This window comes from Felis catus, chromosome B4 (assembly GCF_018350175.1).
Source record: "Felis catus isolate Fca126 chromosome B4, F.catus_Fca126_mat1.0, whole genome shotgun sequence".
Taxonomy (NCBI): domain Eukaryota; kingdom Metazoa; phylum Chordata; class Mammalia; order Carnivora; family Felidae; genus Felis; species Felis catus.
In genome coordinates, this window is record NC_058374.1 from 30546964 (window position 1) to 30564972 (window position 18009).

Genomic DNA, 18009 nt, shown 5'->3' on the forward strand with positions numbered 1-18009 from the left:
ATGTAAATATTCAGGAGGGTTTATGTGCACAAGTTGCAAAGGGTAGTACTGCCAAGGAAGTTAAGAAAGCAGCTTGCATCTCCCTCTGGAGTTGATACCAGTTCCACTCCATAAGTTTCTTGCTGGCAAACGTGGTGCCAGGAATGCAGCAGGCATGCCAGCAATCCCTCCCTAGAGACTAAATGTGTCACCACAGCAACGCACCCAGCCTGCATTGGCCTGAGGCCCGAGATACTGAGTTTGCAAATTTCGCTCCCCCAGGCGGCTGCACATTGCTCTGTTAGTGCTCCAGTGTGACAAACGCCGCACTTCTTGGAATGTCAAGATCCCTGGTCATGACGGCAGGGACCTACACAGGTGGAAGCCGGGCCACTTGCTTGACTCTCGTGCTGAACCCACACGTTGGAGAAGAGCCTGAGGAGAGCCGGGAACTGTGTCTCAGGAACTGGGCCCACGCATAGAAGCTCGAGGAGGGGTCAGCAAGCTGACATGCCCATCCGTTTGGAGCCCTGCTCCAGAACATGAATGCTCCAGGTGACAAGGAAGCTGCCTCTGAGTCCAAAGCGCACTGTCTTTCTGTGCAGGGGCCTGGAGGGTCCCAGCCAGGGAAACCCTTCTTCAAACCTCATCCTGTCCACTTATCACAGGAATGTAAACGTCATGTGGATTTTTTAAATATTTAGAGGACAACCAAGCTCTCCCCCTTTAGGCATCCTGCCACTTTTTTTCTTAACTCTCCTACCTTAATGCTTTCCCTTAAGGAGCCTGCATTTACTGGGAACTAACTCTTTTACAACTTAAAGACACTTTACCATGGTTCCTGGTTTAGGGTGTGGTACTATGGTGGTGCTTCTCAAGAGTGTCCCGGGCTTGGGAGAGCAAACTCTTTTTTTTTTTTTTTTTAAATGTTTATTTAGTTTTGAGAGAGCACAAGCAGGGGAGAGGCAGAGGGAGGGAGACAGAGGATCCAAAGTGGGCTCTGCACTGACAGCAACGAGCCCGATGTGGGACTCCAACTCACGAACCCAGATCATGACTTGAGCTGAAGTCAGATGCTCCACTGACTGAGCCCGCCAGGCGCCCCAGGAGCACAAATTCCTTAAGCTGAAGGGTGTTTTGCCCCCACACTCCCCCTTCCCTCACCCTACCTGGGTATACGTGTGTGGTGAAACATTCTGAGTCCTAATACTAATCACGAGTTAGGTTTCCCATAAGAATGATAAAAGAATAAAGATTTCCTTCTAAGAATTCTTGAAAGGATTACCCAGAGATTATTATTTTTTTTTCTTTTGGGAAGTTTGAATTACGGCTTTAGGAAAACCGCCAAGTAGGGGGAGAAGGGATGGGAAATGAGAAATGTACTCAGTCACTAAAGAGTGGTTTCAGAGGCTTTATAGGTACGCAGTGCTGAAGAGACGAATAGCACACTTTACTCAAGTCGGGTTTTCTCTGGTGAGTACAAATGACCCCTGACTCTCCATGGTGGAGCCCGCTAATGGGAAGAAAGCTAATCCTCTGCGGGGTGTTGTCTGTACGGGGGAGCTACTGTACCAGCCCCTCACAGCTTCTGGACATTCTCGTATGATTAGGAAGGGGGTGGCGTCTTTTTAATCTCCTTCCAAGAGGATCTGCCCCCACGTGCATGTGTACATTAATAATGGAGAAACCTGATACCTGACATCATAAACCAGAGTGAGAAATGATGTTGGCTAACATAATTTTCACCTGCAAAAATGTGTTTCTTTGGATCTTTGGTTTATTTTGCACAAGGCATTAATAGCTATTCCTACTGAACAACCTGTAAACGATTACTACACCGCTGTCCAAGAATTACCTTACATATTCCCCAGCAGAGAATGAGCTTTACTCTCAGAGCATTAGAGAAGGATTTGGAAATAAAAATATACAATGATGGGGCTAGAAGAAGCCAATTAGTCTGTATCTGTATCTGTGTTTCTGAGTGATTTTACATGATATTCACCCCCAAGTTCTGGCTTGCTTGCAATGTTCTAATCAAGATATATGAAGAGGCTTATAAGGTTCATAGCTTCTTATTGAGTAAAAACAATTTTTAGAAATCCATTCAAAGGAAATAATCTGGAATCATGTCAAATATTTATGCAAAAATATTTCCTGAAGTTTTATTTAAAATAATGGGGGAAAATGGAAATAAGGCAGACAGGAAGGAAACAAGAAGGAATTTATATACATTCATATCATGGAATATTATTCAGCCACTAAAAGCATATTCAACAAAAGATTTTTTTATAACATAGGAAAAATGTTAATGATATCATAAGTGAAAAGTAAGAGCATAAAACCCTATATACAGTATATTCTCAATTCTTAATCATATGAAGAAAAAGAAATGGAAGGGAGTATGTAGAGCCATTAATAAGTGATTGTCTCCAGGTAGTGAGATTATGTTCCTCAGTCATTTCTGTATTTTTCAAAATTTTTACAATGGATAAGTGTTCTTTGTAATCAAATAAAAGTTATTTTGAAAAGCATTAACTCTCTGTATATAAAGTAGCAAATCAATATCCTGTTGCCTAGCTAATAATTTTTTATTTCTTGGTCAGAAAACACTATTTTTTATGAGGTTTTATTTGGAAATAAATCAAAGGCTTCATCTTTTTTAAAAATAACTGGATCAATGAAAGTCTGTGTGCTTTTTTTTTTTAAGTATTAGAAAGTTAAAATGAATCAGATGTGATCTGATAGCGTCTGATACTGGCAATAATACTTGCCATTTGTATGGTAATTTCCACGTTACAAAGTGCTGTCAGATGTACTATCTAACATAGTCTTTCCCATGATCCCAGGAAGGCACTGATCAGGTGGTACCAACCCAGAGGGAGCACAGAGCTGGGGAAGCACTGGGTGGGAGACACAGATGAAGAAATTTGCATCCTTTCGACATTGCCTACTTTTGGGCAAATTTGATTCCTATTTTTGTTGTTGTTACTCTTTCTCATACATATATTTTGAGAGGTGGAGGATGGGTATGACCTTATTATTTTAGAATTACTTATTAACAACTCATAATTCATTTTCAACTGGTCATTGTTGCTAGAAAACCACCACATCGACTAATATTTCATTGATTTTTTTTCTTAACTGTGTGCTAGAGCTATATACACAGACATATCAGTGTGTATGGAGGCTTATGTGCATGTGTGCATGTGTGAGACAGACATAGAGATAAGAGAGAGCCACTGGCCTCCAGGGAGTCACGTGGGTTGAAAGTTTCAGTGGAATTGGTGGTGGTCATTTAATGGGCCTCTTCCAGAGCTATTCTAGTCCTGGTCCTGGTCCTCCTGTTTGGGGTGGATGTTCAGGGACCACATGACTAGAACCCAAGCCCCGCCTGGGCAGTAGAGAAATAGAAATGAAACAGAGGAGGGTGCTAGAGTGTTATCGAATAGCAGCTCAAATTTTGGTTTCTCCCCACTGCTGGCACTGGGGTCTGAACACAGATTACTCCAGTAAGGATGGGTCAGGCACAGAGACTGGATTATGCAGGCCTATCCGCACTCCCCAGGATGGATAAGTGGGAAAGGCAGGCCCCTCTGACTGCCACCAGAGTTGGAGTCGGCCTGGGCCACTCCCCCAGGAAGGAGGTAGTAACACACCAAACTCAGGACAAGGAGAGGGCCTGAGCCTTGGGCATGGCCAGAGAGCCCTTGACATTTTCAGAGGGACAGAGAAACTGGGCTGTGCTGGCTGATTCTATGAAGTGCCAATTTCTAAGAAAGCCATTCTGAATCTGGCAAAAATTTTAAATTTATACTATAGACAGAAAATTGTTTTGTTTAATATTTTGTCATATTCCCCTTTAATGTTTGTTTCTAAGTTAATAAAGTAATTTTCCCTTATTAAAATAATGCTAAATATCTTTTCCTAATGATACATGTTTTTTCATATATAATATATATGTATGTATATATATATATATATATTTTTTTTTTTGTTCCTGTATGCACTCTGTGTATTATAAGTAGGATTGTAGGACATGAGTCTTTAAGCTAAGCCTCATTTTAACTTGTGCTGACACTTTCTAAAAGTCAGTCTCCCTTATTTCTATTCTGGCAATCCTTCTGATATGCCGCAAGTCTAGTTATCCTTTTGATACACCCCTAACTTCTAGTCCATAGCCTGACTATAGCTATACTTATGATGTGGTTACGAATAGTTGCACTAAGCGATATGCTCTTGACAGTGTCCGGGCATGGGGGAGCATTATTTCAGTTGCGGAGCTACCCAACATAGTGGTGACCCCATTCACTTATAAGGAGAGTGGCATTTTATCAACATTGCCATTTCTCTACCCTGGAGTTCCTCAGTACAGAGCTCAAGGTCCAGAGGGCAGGGATGACAACCCTGGCCGGCTGGCTGCGCCCATGCCACAGAGCTGGGAAGTAGGTGGTGCTAAAGAGAACAGGTAGCTTTGCTTAGTGGCTGCTGGATGTACCCCAGCCAAACCATGCCTCCTGTAACTGACTTTATAGATTGTGAATGGGAGGCCAACCCCCTACCTCTCTTAGAACAAAAACTGTTGCAAACGCTTTTGTCTTGTCATTGTCCTCCTCAAAGGCTTGCAAGATGTTAATCTTGCACTTGTCCACAGGCTTCCAGATAATTCTCCTGCAGGAAATCCCAACACAATACAGTCTCCCTAGCATCTTTTCCAGAAGGTGGTTCTGCTGATTCAGTATAGCAAGGGTTTCTTTATGTAGGTAGTCAGATAACTTGTTCTCAATAATCAGAGTATAGTAAAACTCATAAAGCTAATCTCACACATTAAAATTTTCATCTTTAAGCTTTTGTGATGCCTCAGGGTCACTATAAAGAATATCCATAATTTTATTGCAGCTATTGAAAACTGATGATTAATAGACTAGATAGTAACATAATAATATGTATGAGAGTTAACAGTCCCAGGAAATGAGGCATTACAAAAGTAAAGAAAGAAAATGTTAAAGAAAAAAGTTTTACTGGAGTAAAATTAAGAGATATTAAATGGTTCTTCCTGGAGCCATGCAAAGGGATGGCAGTTGATTACGAGGGATGCCGTGGCTGGTCAGGACTAGCATAGGAGAAAACATGAGATAATAAATGTCCAGCAGGTTACAGACAGATCCCTGCTGCTGCATAACAAATCACCGTGAAGAGAGGGGCCGAAGACAACACATATTTATTAGGTCACATAGTTCAGCAGTCTGGCATGGCGTGGCTGGGGCTCTCTGCTCGGGGCAACCTAAGACCAAAATCAAGGTGTCAGTAGGGTTGCATTCTCAAATTGAGCTTGGTGTCCTTGTCAAAGCCCACACCACCAGGGCAGAATTCAGTTTCTTGTAGCTGCCAGACTGCAATCCCCACTCTCTTGCTGGCTGTCAGCTGGGGGCTGCTCTCAGATCCTACAGACCACCTGCACCTGTCATCATGTGGCCCTCTCCAGCTTCAAAGCCAACAGCAGAAAATCTGCCTTACTCATGCCTCATGGTCTTCAGGAAAAGCTCAGTCCCTTCTAAGGGCTCATTTGATTAGGTCAGGCTCATTCAGGATCATCTCCCTTTCTTGAGGTCTGCTGGTTTAGCCACTTAATTAAATCAGCAAAATCCCTTTGTAGCAGCACCTGGATTAATGGCTGATTGAATAACTGGGAGAAGGTGTGTGCATCCCAGGGGCCAAAGATCCTGGGGGCCCTTCTTAGAATTCTGCCTACCACAGAGACCAAGCTCTGGTAGGACATACGGGGCTTGGAAGCTACAGTAGAAACCAAAGCCAACAGGGATCATCCACTTGCATCACCTGGTAGAGCAGAGATTAGTAGATACAGGGTAAGACTAAGGATGGGATTAGGAAATTGGAGCAATCATGGAAGCAATTTTAATGTTCTCATGTCATGTTGGCTGCTGGTTTGGGATCCCTGAGCCCGCAGGCATTGCTTGCAGGGAAAAGGAAAGCAGGGTTCTGGAGTGAGCCAGACTCTCCTGTTTGAAGCAAAAACAGAACTTCCAAGATTGCCCAACACATATGTCTGGAGACAGAAAAGTGATAATAGCTTAATTTAAAAATAAATACATAAAAGAATTCAAGACATGGGGTATAAAATAATGGTCAAAATACATAATTTTAATAGAAAATGTTTGGAGTTAAAATTTCTCATTTCTGAGGAATCTCACTTCGTAATTAAGATTTATTGGAATGGAAGATAAAAAAGAGTCCTTCACATGGGAAAATATTTCTATGATTTAACTCAGATTATGAAATTCAATGATGCATTTTAAATGGAAGAGAAGGAACACCTCCCTTAAAACAACTATCCTCCAGAAGTGATGGAGTCTTTCAGTGTCAAACTTGCAAAGTTCAGTATTTATAGAAAAATTCACATGCCTTTAATTACAATAAACTCAGTTCCCAAGTAAAACTGTGCCATCTGGAAGATATTAACATCATTTACAACTTGTTCGCCTCCCTATTTCATAGAAAATTTTTACTTCTTGCCAACTTTCCACTGTTCTCAGGGAAAAAAAAAAGGAATTACTTGTATGGATTGTCTCAAGATGGGTTTATATAGCAAGTCAAGCCATCAGGAAGTGACAGAGGGGTTTTTTTGGACACATTTACTTCCTTCTTATTTATTTTAAATCCTTGTATCTTTAAGGTTTTTTTTTTTTTCTAAAAAGATATTCTCTTCTCTCTGCTCCTCTCCTCTTGGCCCTCCAAAGGGAATAATTTTGAGTTTTTTAAGTTAACTGAGCTTCTTATAACGTGGCCCAGTGGAGAGATCTGGGGCAGGAAGAACAGGGTTCTGGTCTGGGCTCTGAACTTCAGGAACCACTCAGGCACCTTTGGTCTGTCAAGATGTGTCACTATATTTGACCTCCCACAAAGTGTCACAGGGGTCAGTGAGGCAAGGAAGTGCCACCTGCCTGACCATCAGGCAGTCAATTTAGCCAAATTGGGACAACTGTGATCCAAGTCCTTACACTGTGCCACTGACTAGCTGAGTGCCTTGGGCAGGTATTAACCAAACTCTGTGAGCCTCTGTTGCTCACCTGTACAATGGACAACTCATATGAGGATTAACCTACAGGACGATAGGGAGGGTTAAATTAGGTAATGAATGTAATGATCTTTGACAGGCTTGATGTCCCTTCCCAAGTGAGGTTGGAATGCATAAGAAGGAAAGAGATGAATGTATCAAAAAGTAAATGGGGGCTTTGTTTTCCAAAAGGTATGCCACCAAGCTCAAAACAGACTGTGTAGTTCAGGTAGTGCAGGAAATCTAACTACTGTTATCTCCCAGGGGGATCCATCAGTCACATGACTAAATCTCAGAATATGGCCATAATAACCTGGTATTCTGAAAAATACGACTTGTGATGGCAGTAGGTCTTGCCCCAGTACTACCACCAAAAGTCAATCAATAAAAACCATTGTCAATAATGGAATTAAAGAAATCAATTTATAGATAACCACAATATGTTTTTTTAAATCACTAAGTCTGTTAAGTGTTTCCACTGATGTACCCAACTGATTTAATGATGTGCAGTTGGATTAGTACTCTTAGCATGCAGTGCTGAATTTTCTCCAAAAGCCCCCATAATTGGTACAATGGAAGCACCCCGGGTACAACTTCCAGTTATAGAAAGGCAGTGACTCTGGCTTATAGTGTCACAAAATCATAATCCTCAAGTTTCCTTTTTCATTGTTTGGAAAAAGAAATAAAGCAATAATTCTGCTTTAGACTATAGGACCTGAGGTGCTAATTTCAAGAATTTTAAAAATATCCTCCTGATTAATTAGTAATTATTCAGTGGGGATCTAGGTAGTTTGCAAATCAGAGCTGCAGGAACTAAAGTTGGCAAATACTTATTTTTTTAAGTTTTTTTTTTTTTCTTTGCAGGTTAATTACAGTAGAACGCTATGGTGTCAGGTAGGTGAGATTACTCATTCTGGAATGGGGAAGTCCCTTACCCTGAAATGGCTACCCATATTTTCTGAAAAAAAAAGTGGAAAGAAAAAAAAATGCCAAAGAAAAATGTGTCTAGTGACACAGATTAGTTTTCCTTTTAGTGACACGACCAGTGAAAGCAACATTGAGTTGAATTTTAGTATGGACAGGGAGCACTGACCCTAGTTGGAACTCTACAATTCTGTTCAGTAGGTCCTAGAGTTTACCTAAGATACAAACCACTAAGCTAGCCATAACCAAGAAATATGAATCTTTTAGGTATAGGCCTAATGCATTTATTTAAAAAAATTATATTTTAATGTTCGTTTTTGAGAGAGAAAGACAGCACAAGCAGGGCAGGGGCAGAGAGAGAGAGAGAGAGAGGGACAGAGGATCCAGAGTGGACTCTGTGCTGACAGCAGAGAGCCCGAGATGGGGTTCGAACCCATGAACTGTGAGGTCATGACCTGAGTCAAAATTGGACGCCCAACCGACTGAGCCACCCAGGCACCATGGGCCTAATGCATTTATAATACTAGAATGAAATACACTTGAGAAAAATAGATCATGGTCAAAGGGAGATTTGCCTTTTCTTTAACCCCTAATGTTTACTGAAAGCAGTGTACTGTTGAATTGCTGTAGGCCATCTTTAGAGTTCGGTGCATCCATGCTCACAGTATTTGTTCTTTTCTGTTTTTTGGTTTTCATTATTTAAGATTCTATTAACTTGAAAAACAGGTGTATCAGCTGCACATGACTGGGTCACTAGTAGTTTTACTAACCTAGCATATATTCTGAACCCCCAAGTCGATTAGTAATACAGAGAATAATTTATGTAATGAGAAATATATCTATGGACATAAAATACTTCAAATGTCAACTAGGGTTTCTTCTATATTACAACGTGCAAACCAGTTAAAAAATATATTCAGGGAATCATTGGTTACTGGCCTAAACATTAGTTTATATGATTTTATCTTATCACTGATTTGCATTACAGACTCAGTAATTAATTGGTATAGAGCAAGACTCGAACCATCTCTGTGTTAGGAGCAAGCTCATGGAGAGAAGAAAGGGTTTTAATGATCTAGGTGGCCTCATGATTTATGCAGACCTTAAAGAGTAACTGCGTGTTTAGAAGAAAAGAAAGCAGTGGCCATAAACATTGCCAGTAGCCTAAAAGCAGAAGCACCATCTAAGTTTAACCATATGAACACAGAGGGGTCAGTTTGCCAAAATGGCTCTGGTGGAAGCATGGATTTGACTCAACCGGGAGATCAGACAACCTCCGTCCTACCATCTAAACTCCTCCCCAACCCCAAGGTGCCTTTAATGGCAAGCTTCACAGAAAGGAAAAGGGAATATGGTCAAGTTTGCTGAAACAAAAGGGAGCATAAAGGGAGCATTTCCAAATACACTCTTCTCTTTATCACAACATAAGCTAGAGAAAGGCATAAAAAATTTCCTCTTGATGATAGTAAAGACTCAGCTGTAAAAACAAGACAGGTAGGCAAAGGAGATAGAAGGTTGTGCTTTATCTTCCCTTACTTTGACTAATTATTCCATAAGGAAAGGTGACTTTTTGCATTAAAAACCAGAATACATGGAACATTGAACATTTCACTATATTTCAACAGCTTACTTTCTTTGAATGCTTTTAACGTAGAGGGCTACAGTTTATTGCACTTTATAAATAAAAGTTTGTTAAGAGAATTGATAGTGTAAAGTCACACAGAGAGATAGCAAGGTAGTTTTTCAGCATTTTAGTTCTTGAATTATTTGGGGGCAAATAAGTGCTCGCTTACAAATGTACAATAAAACAGGCCCTTTGAGAATCCTTCAGGGGAAACTTACTTAAAATAGTGCAGGTCTTTGAGATTATCACATTACATTAAAAATATCCCATATTTCAGATATTTCATTAATTGTGATTGCTTTTTTTCTCTAGTAATGGCCAATTACCTATATAATATTATTGTTGTTTTCATCAATTTCCAGTCTGTTGTGTTTGCCTTTATTATTATTATTTTTTAATGGAAGCAGAAACAGTGAAGAATTGGTCCTAAAATGTGTTCCCCAGAATACTCATGAAATGTTTCACGGAAAAAATAGTTTTTTTTCCCAAATCATCTGGGAATGCTACATGTTGTAATGTTCCTTTTGTGAATATTCACAATTTATGTCAGTATATTAAAGGCTCTGAGAAGTCCCACAGGTCCGAAACCTTGATTTAACTTGGTTTAACCCAACATGTGCCAATCTATTGATTGTAAGCGTCTTTTATTACATAATACCTGTGGAACTGTTGTTCATCAGAAAGTATTTTCAAAGTGTTATTTTGGAAAGTCACTGACTTTGAACTAGCCACAGGTCAAAAATAATAAAAAAATTTCAGGAAGGGAATCAATTTTGTAAGTGATGACATAAATTTGCAAAGACAGAGATAAATTTGGCAACATAATTCCTTCCTCTTTTCTGCCTTAAATGTTAGGAATTTAATTTTAATCAGTGCTTGGAAAACTGTTTTAGCAACTGTTTCTAGCTAAACAAGTACAATGCTGATCCCTAAGACTGATCCCTATACTTGGTAAAACAGGCTTGACCACGCCTGAAAGATGCACTTGGCTAGATTACTCTAGTTTGCATCTCTGAGAGCAGGAATTGGGAATGTCCTGATTTTTACTATGTAGTTCATGTTGTGGTGAGCACCATGAAGAGAACTAGCAAAATTTACAGTGGGAAGAGATCTGAGGGATAGGAGACCAATACTGCCTTGTATAGGGGTGCCTGGCGGGCTCAGGTGGTTGAGCATCCGACTCCTGATTTTGGCTCAGGTCATGATTCCAGGGTCATGAGATCAAATCCCCTGTCTGGTTCTGTGCTGAGCATGGATCTTGCTTAAGATTCTCTCTCTCTCTCCCTCTGCTCCTCTCCCCCACTCATGCACTCTCTCCCTCTCTCTCTAAAATAAAAAAAATTAAAAAAAATTAAATTTTATAGATGAGAAAACTGAAGCCAAAAAACGCTTAAGGGGAGTGGAGCAATATTTCAAATCCAGTTACCAGAAGAACCAGAACATTCTACTGTATTTTGATGAACGACAAACCATTACATCCCATTTGTGAGGAGATGATGAAAGGGTCTTGATGGTCATCAGGGTTTACTTCCAATTTGAGATTCCTACCAAGGGACTGCTCAGCCTTGCTCCAAAACCTATAGGAAGAGGAGATGGACTGAGTCCAGACAAGGAGTTCATTCCATCTTTGTCATCCTGATGATTATTGTGTGTTCCTTGTTTTGACTTGGATCTGCTCCCTCAATAAATGCTTCTTCAGTATTTAATGTAGCTTCTACCCATTATCCTAAGACCACATTCAATTCCTCCTCCACAGGACAGGTATCTGTGGATAAGCATTACAACCCTAAAGTCTCTAACTTTTTTGGTATTATAAGAATAGAAAAAAATTAAAGAACACATATATGAGACTGACACTTTTGAAAACAGGCAAAAGCACAGATATGTAAGGAACCACTTCTCAAATTGCTCAAAGGTTGTTGAGACAAGCTTATTTTAGCAAGTATAAGGACAGTGAGCACTATGGAAGGTGCGTATGTATTTCGAACACTGTAATGTTGTGGGCACTTGGAGTAGTGTTGGTGCCACAAAAGGCAGGGTGGGTGGCTAGACTTCTATTCTCCTCTCTTCCATACCCCACCATGCCTCCATTCCCATACTCTCCAGCCTCCACATTTCCTATTGATTTGGGGCTAGGCAATCTTGACGCAGGGTCTTGCCATGGGAATGACAAATTGTCTCTGTGGAGCAGGGACCCAGGAAATGGAGAGAGGTTCAGGGCAGAGGAAGGGCTGCTCTAGATCTCCCCATGGATGGAGCCAGAGGGCGAAAGAAATGCCCAGATGACAATTTAATACAAAAATTTTCCACATTCACATTGAGGGTTGGCTTTCTGATGCCAGAGAAAGAATTTATTTTGCTGATTTTTCTTTTACAAACTAGGCACACCAGCCAAGAACTCCCAATGCTGGACTGAGAATGTTCCTATTTTTGTAACTGTTAAATTTATATGCTGAATTTTCTCTTACTCCCTTCCTCCTCACACGCACTACTATGTAATTTCATGCCAACCGATAGTCCCTTTAACATTTGTGTGTGTGTGTGTGTGTGTGTGTGTGTGTGTGTGTGTGTGTGAGTGCAATATAGCAAGATTGTTGCTATACTGTAGAAATGTCATTGATTCAGGATACTTTTCCTAATGACAGGTTGTAATAATTCTCCTTGCCAGACATAGGCGAAATACCCATTTTCACTAATTAAGCACACACATAGCCTTAATCATTTTTTAAAACTTAAAATAGGCTTTTGTAAGTTTAGAATCAAATGGCTTTTATATCAGTTTTTTACTACTGAATTCCTCCTTAATTATTCACTGATGAACATACACTCCAGAAACACAGGTTAATAGTTCAAATACTATCAAAGCAGAAGGAATGTTGGGTTTAGCAGTCATTAAAAATAATAACTTCAACTTGATGTTTTTCTAATTTTTCTTCTTTAAAATCCAATGTCTTCAAAAATACTTGCCCCTTAATGTGTGACAGACATGTTGAACACAGGCTGTGTAAATGTTTGAACAGTAATAATATTGATCTGTTCAATGGAAATGTTCTGTACAAACGGCAGACCATTAGCAAAAGCTTTGATTTTTACTCCCATTATGTTTTGCAATTAAGGAGGAAAGTATTCTTAGCATGTGTGACACATATATGTGTATATATAATTTTGGTGAGAAAAGCAATAATAGCTTATATTTATGCAGCACTCTTTTTCTGCAAAGCTGAGAGAGCTTTTACACTTGGCATTGTTTTACAGGCTTGAAAGGAAAGAGTGAATACATGGTGTCCTGTGACATGTGAGGGTGTCTTTACTGCAGCTATGTCCACATCATGACCAGAGTAGCTGGTCGATTTTGTTAAACCATTGGTGTCACAGGCGATTCTTTACTGAACTTACTAAAGAATAAGCTGAATTAACTCCTGAATTGCTCACCTAGAGTCACACAAAAGTGCCTGGAATAGAGTCAAGGGTATGAGTGGCAGTGTAGACAGAGCCGACTCCTCATCCTTGGCTCTCGACCTCACTGTCAGGGACCAAAAAGCAAACCAATAGCATGGATGCTAGACGGAAAGTCCAAGAAATAGAAGTCGTGCCAGTTGAAGATGATGTGAAGATATCTCTCTAGCAAGGTGTTTCCCACTGCCTCTCAAGCATGCTCTGCTCGTTCAGTACTTCAGAGCTGGCTCAAGGTAGAGTGTCAGCCAGGCTCTTCTGGGGCTGCAAACAACATGACGTATCTCTCCCTTGTTCTCCCCTGGACTTTTGAAAAACAGTGTTTAAATGTAGATAGAAGAAATGCTGATAATGGCCTTAAAAAAGGCTACTAGAGAAATGGCAGGGTAAAAAGGAAATTAGAAACGATGACTTGAAGGCAAATGCATGTCGTCTGAAGACACAAACCCAAAGAGTCTTCCCCTGGCTACTCCTGTGGGTCTCTGCTCCCAGCCTCTCTGCCCAGTCACCACCCCTGGGATAGTACTACTCTTCCAAAGACCAGAGCAACTTCTCTGACACCCCTCACCTAAGAATAACTGCACAGAATTGTTCTGGCATCTCTTTTCCTGGAAGTTTCTCTTTTCTTATTTTTGCCAAACCAAATTCCATTCTTTCAAAGCCCAACTCAAGGTTCATCTGTTCTGTGAAGCTTTCCTTATAGTCAGTCATCTGTAGATGTTTCCTCCACTTGAATTTATGGAGCCCTTTGTTAGCCAGTATGGACCAGGTAATTATATTTGCCCAGTGTTGCCCTGGAATTGGTTTTTAGGTGTTGCCATGCCCTAGTTATTTCCCTGATAAGATTTCTGGTAGGTAGAAAATATGTCTCTCTATTTATCTCGGGCTTTTATGAGAATCAGAAACAAAACTGCCTCCCTGGAAAAAAGCTCATGCTTATGGAGAAAATGAATAAACAAGAAAACGCAACAAACATCACATAATTCAGGTAGTCCAACTCTTTGGTATTGATATTGTAACAACATTTCAGCTGCATTGTCTAATTTGCTTACTAAAGGTTCTGGAAGAAAACATATTATGCTCTAAGAAATTTTTTTCTACAAATGGTATCAATCACTGTGGGGAAAACTCAAGACCCTGGGTGGTTCTACTTTTGTTCCAATTACATTAAACCTTGTTAAAATAGCCATCACGACAACAACACCTCTGCACAGGAGTATGCCAAACACTTAGGGGCATAGTCTCATCTACCGTTCTGGGATTTGGGTACCTAACTCCTATTAGTGATAATAGGTATTACGTCTATAAATCCCCAGTCGCTCTGTCAATCCTGTTTCCACAGGTGGAATGATGATTCTAATGAGGTCCATGTCTTCAAGATTCTATTTAGGAAAATATACTGTTTAGACCTCAACTTTTCTGTGATCTCTGGTAGTGTTACTGATAAGGGCAGCATTTATGCATTTCAAATTATATGTTGTAATTCATTGTCTTAAAGAAATTTGCTCCACATAAAGTCTCAATCCAACTGACATTAGTTGTGTGCTTGAAACACATTCAAATGGTAAAATTTGCCTAATGAAGCTGTTAATTATTTTCTTTCCGTTATGTTCCCTCTCTGCATTATCACTCTCCTCTACTTCCTTCAATTAGGGGACAAGCATCAAAAGGTTTCAGAGACTTTATCACTAATCTGAGTGCACTACACACAATCCATTCTCTTTTCTTTAGTGTGTGAACAAAAGAATTCACCACCATTTGTACCTAAGGTCAGTATCTGTGGAAGCCAACATTTTAGACTATTTTTTTCCATCACTTGAATTCCAAATTCTTATCCTCAAACGCTTTTCACCTGCTTTAAATCCGGAGCCTAAGGAGAATAGCACGGCCTGTTCTAATAATCTTTGTCTGTAATAAGGCTTAGAGATGTAAATTATAGGTTTGTTCTTTTATTTCTCCTTTTCAGTACCTAAGTAGCATTAAATGGAATATAAGTCCAGCAGGCACATTGCAAGTGAGAATGTATATGATGGTTATGTGGGATGTCTGTAGTTACATAGATCCATGTAAGCATGAGCATAAATACAAAAGATTACAATCTTATCTAAGGAAGTTTCACTTATAAAACAAAAAGATTCCAAATCTGTGCTGGTTTACACAAAATGTTGTCATTTGGAGTCGATTTTGTGTGCCTCTGTTACCAAGAGGTTTTCTTATCCATAGGAGCCACCGAGCCAGTCGTGGATGACTCACCCCACTTAATCCAAACCACAGGACTGACAAATGATTAATTCCGGTCGTCAGATGATTAGCCCTATTCATGGGGTCACAACCTTGCCTGCCACTAACTTGCACCTAAACTCCTCAGGAAAGGTAAGGAGACTTGAACGAGCCATTTTTTAAGGCCAATTCAGTGCAACTGCAACAGACCCTGTATTCTGTGCACGCCTTCTCCGAGGAGTCCGATTTCCAGTTTTAGTTAAATTAGTTTCATATCAGTCAATACTTGTTTAAAAACATGTCATAAGTCTCTGTGGCTTGTGCATGCTTCAATTACTTCTGATTATTACATCAAGATTCGCAAACAAGATACCAGAGTCACTCTTATTTACTGCAAAATGCTATTGAAACAAACTGAAATTCAATTTCAGAACAGATTGCAGTAACCCATCAAAACAGAGCAAGTGGAGAGGAAGTTGGGCCTGGAGGTGTGCTGGGCCATTGTTAAATGCAGGACAGCATCTCACCTAATAATTTAAACATGGTCTTGTGGCCTGACATTTTTAATGCTTTCTTGATCTCTTTCTTCTGGCTCTTGTGTGTTCTTTGCCACTGTGGGGTGCAGTGAGTTGCAGGTTATAGATTAAATATCAAGCCCTCCTCTGCCAATAGCACTTTTAGGAGGGGAAAAATGATTGGGTACTTTTATAAATAGTCACGCCATAGGTGTCCACAGAAAGCAGTGTTTATGCAGGGCTTTTAAAAGCTGCCTGCCTTTTAGACACAAACCAATCCATAAAAATGCCAAGTTCAAATTTTCAGCTATTATCTGGGCAATACATCTCAGGCACCTTGGTAGGCTGATTGGACATTTTTGTCGGCGCACATTAAGATCCCAGCCTTAACTAATGCAATCTGGTTCTAAAAATTAATTTAACTTACACAAATGCCCTGATAGGCAGCCCATGGTTCTCATTTATTTAGCAATTCATTGCATTTGGAATTAACTAGAGGGTTAAGAATTCTACACTTGAGGCAGCTCTGACTCTGAAGAACAGAAACATACACAGATTTCTCCCATCATTTGTTGCTTCAGGGCAAGAGAAAAGAAAGCCACTGTAATTTGGAGACAAGACTTTTCCAGACAACTATGAACAACAGCAACCATAGCGCGCCACTAAACAGAGCTGTGTTGTGGAGACGTGGAGAGCAGTAAGACATCTGTGGGGTACATAGAGTAGATGCAAATAGAATCTTCAAAAGAGTGTCGGCATGAATTCTAGAGAAAACTAAGTGCTTGCAAACTCACTTATAATAAACATTTAAAACATGGGTCAAAAAGTGTTTCCTGGAATTAGAGAGTCAATTAAATGGGGACAAAATTTAGAAGATACGTATATATCTATATATCTTGTCTCTCTCTCTCTCTGTCTCTCTCTCTCTCTCTCCCTCTCTCTCTCTATACACACACACACACACACACACACACATCTATCTTATATATATAGTCACATATCTGCCATATATAGTCATATATATATTGCCATATATTACATAAAAAGAGAGAGCAAGGGAGGGAGAGAGGTTTTTATATATCTATTTTCAAGTTGAAATGTCCTTGAAAATTGTCTATTTGAGCTCCTTATTTTTAAATATGGAAACTGAGACAGAGAAGTGGAGTAGCCAAGATCAGAGTGAGTTTTAACATCCTGATACCCTAGCTACTATTTTTCCACAGACTTCCTAAAATGTTTTTCACTTGCATGGTTTAAGAACATGAACTTTCTCTACAAATTTACTTTTGCCCTGATTTTTCTTGAATAACAGGATTCTACAGTTGTTGGCTCCCTTGTTTCTCTAGCATATATGTGAACAGCAAGCAAAGTGATTTTTAAAATCCCCACTTGAAAAAAATAAATGTTTTCAAGCATTCTGATGGGCTCAGTTAATGTTTAGCTACAAATATGGGAGGAGAGGAAATTAAGTTTTCTATGCATGTACCATTGTGCTGACTTTGACCCTGAACCTTAATGGACAGAGAAAGGCATCTGAGCATTTTCATGGGAATCAACAATGAAGGGCTTGAGTTCATTTGTACAACCTAATCCAGTTCAGGCAGATGAGCAGATTTGTGTCTGTCCTACGTTTAAAACCCATTGAAGAAAGAAATTCCACAGCTTCCCTAGTAACTTATTCCTGCATTCTGTAACCTCTACTTTGAAGAAAATTTTTGAAGACAGTTCCAACCTGTTTCGTTTCAGTTTCAGAACATTTCTTTTTTCCAATTTATTTAAATGTACGCATGCACATATACGTAAATAACAATCTATTTTTATTCCAGAATACTTAGATTCTCTATGTCTTTTGAGATGAGATAAGAGACATTTATGAAATATAGACTTTAATATAGTAATCTGAGAAGGAACTTTTCCAGGCTTTTCCTTCCCTGGAATGTTTTTGGCCCAGCCAATTTTGATTCTAACATCTTTAGTAGATACCTTGGCTTCCAGTGTGGAAGAAAACAGAGCGTTGCATCCTTAGAATTTTACAACCTGTTTGGACTATTACATCTTTATAACGGCGATGGTGTACTTAATCACACACAATTTGTTTCATCGTGCTAGAAACAAAGAAAGCTATCAAGAACAAGAATTACAGAAGGGAATTTGGCAGGCATCTTCTCTGACCCCTAAATGTTACAGATAAGGAAACAGAGCCCCTAGTAAGTGATGTGACT

General features: G+C 39.7%; 1 protein-coding gene and 1 long non-coding RNA gene across 5 annotated transcripts in view; one reads left to right on the forward strand and one right to left on the reverse strand.

Annotated features, from left to right (window-relative positions):
• The window catches only part of NRP1 (neuropilin 1), a 137198-nt gene that overhangs the window by 83993 nt on the left and 35196 nt on the right, over positions 1-18009 (reverse strand). The window lies entirely within an intron of this gene.
• On the forward strand, positions 968-16714 carry LOC109501397. Its single transcript, XR_006600422.1, has 4 exons — positions 968-1452; positions 7916-7945; positions 15276-15425; positions 16369-16714. It is a non-coding gene; the product is annotated as an uncharacterized LOC109501397 (long non-coding RNA).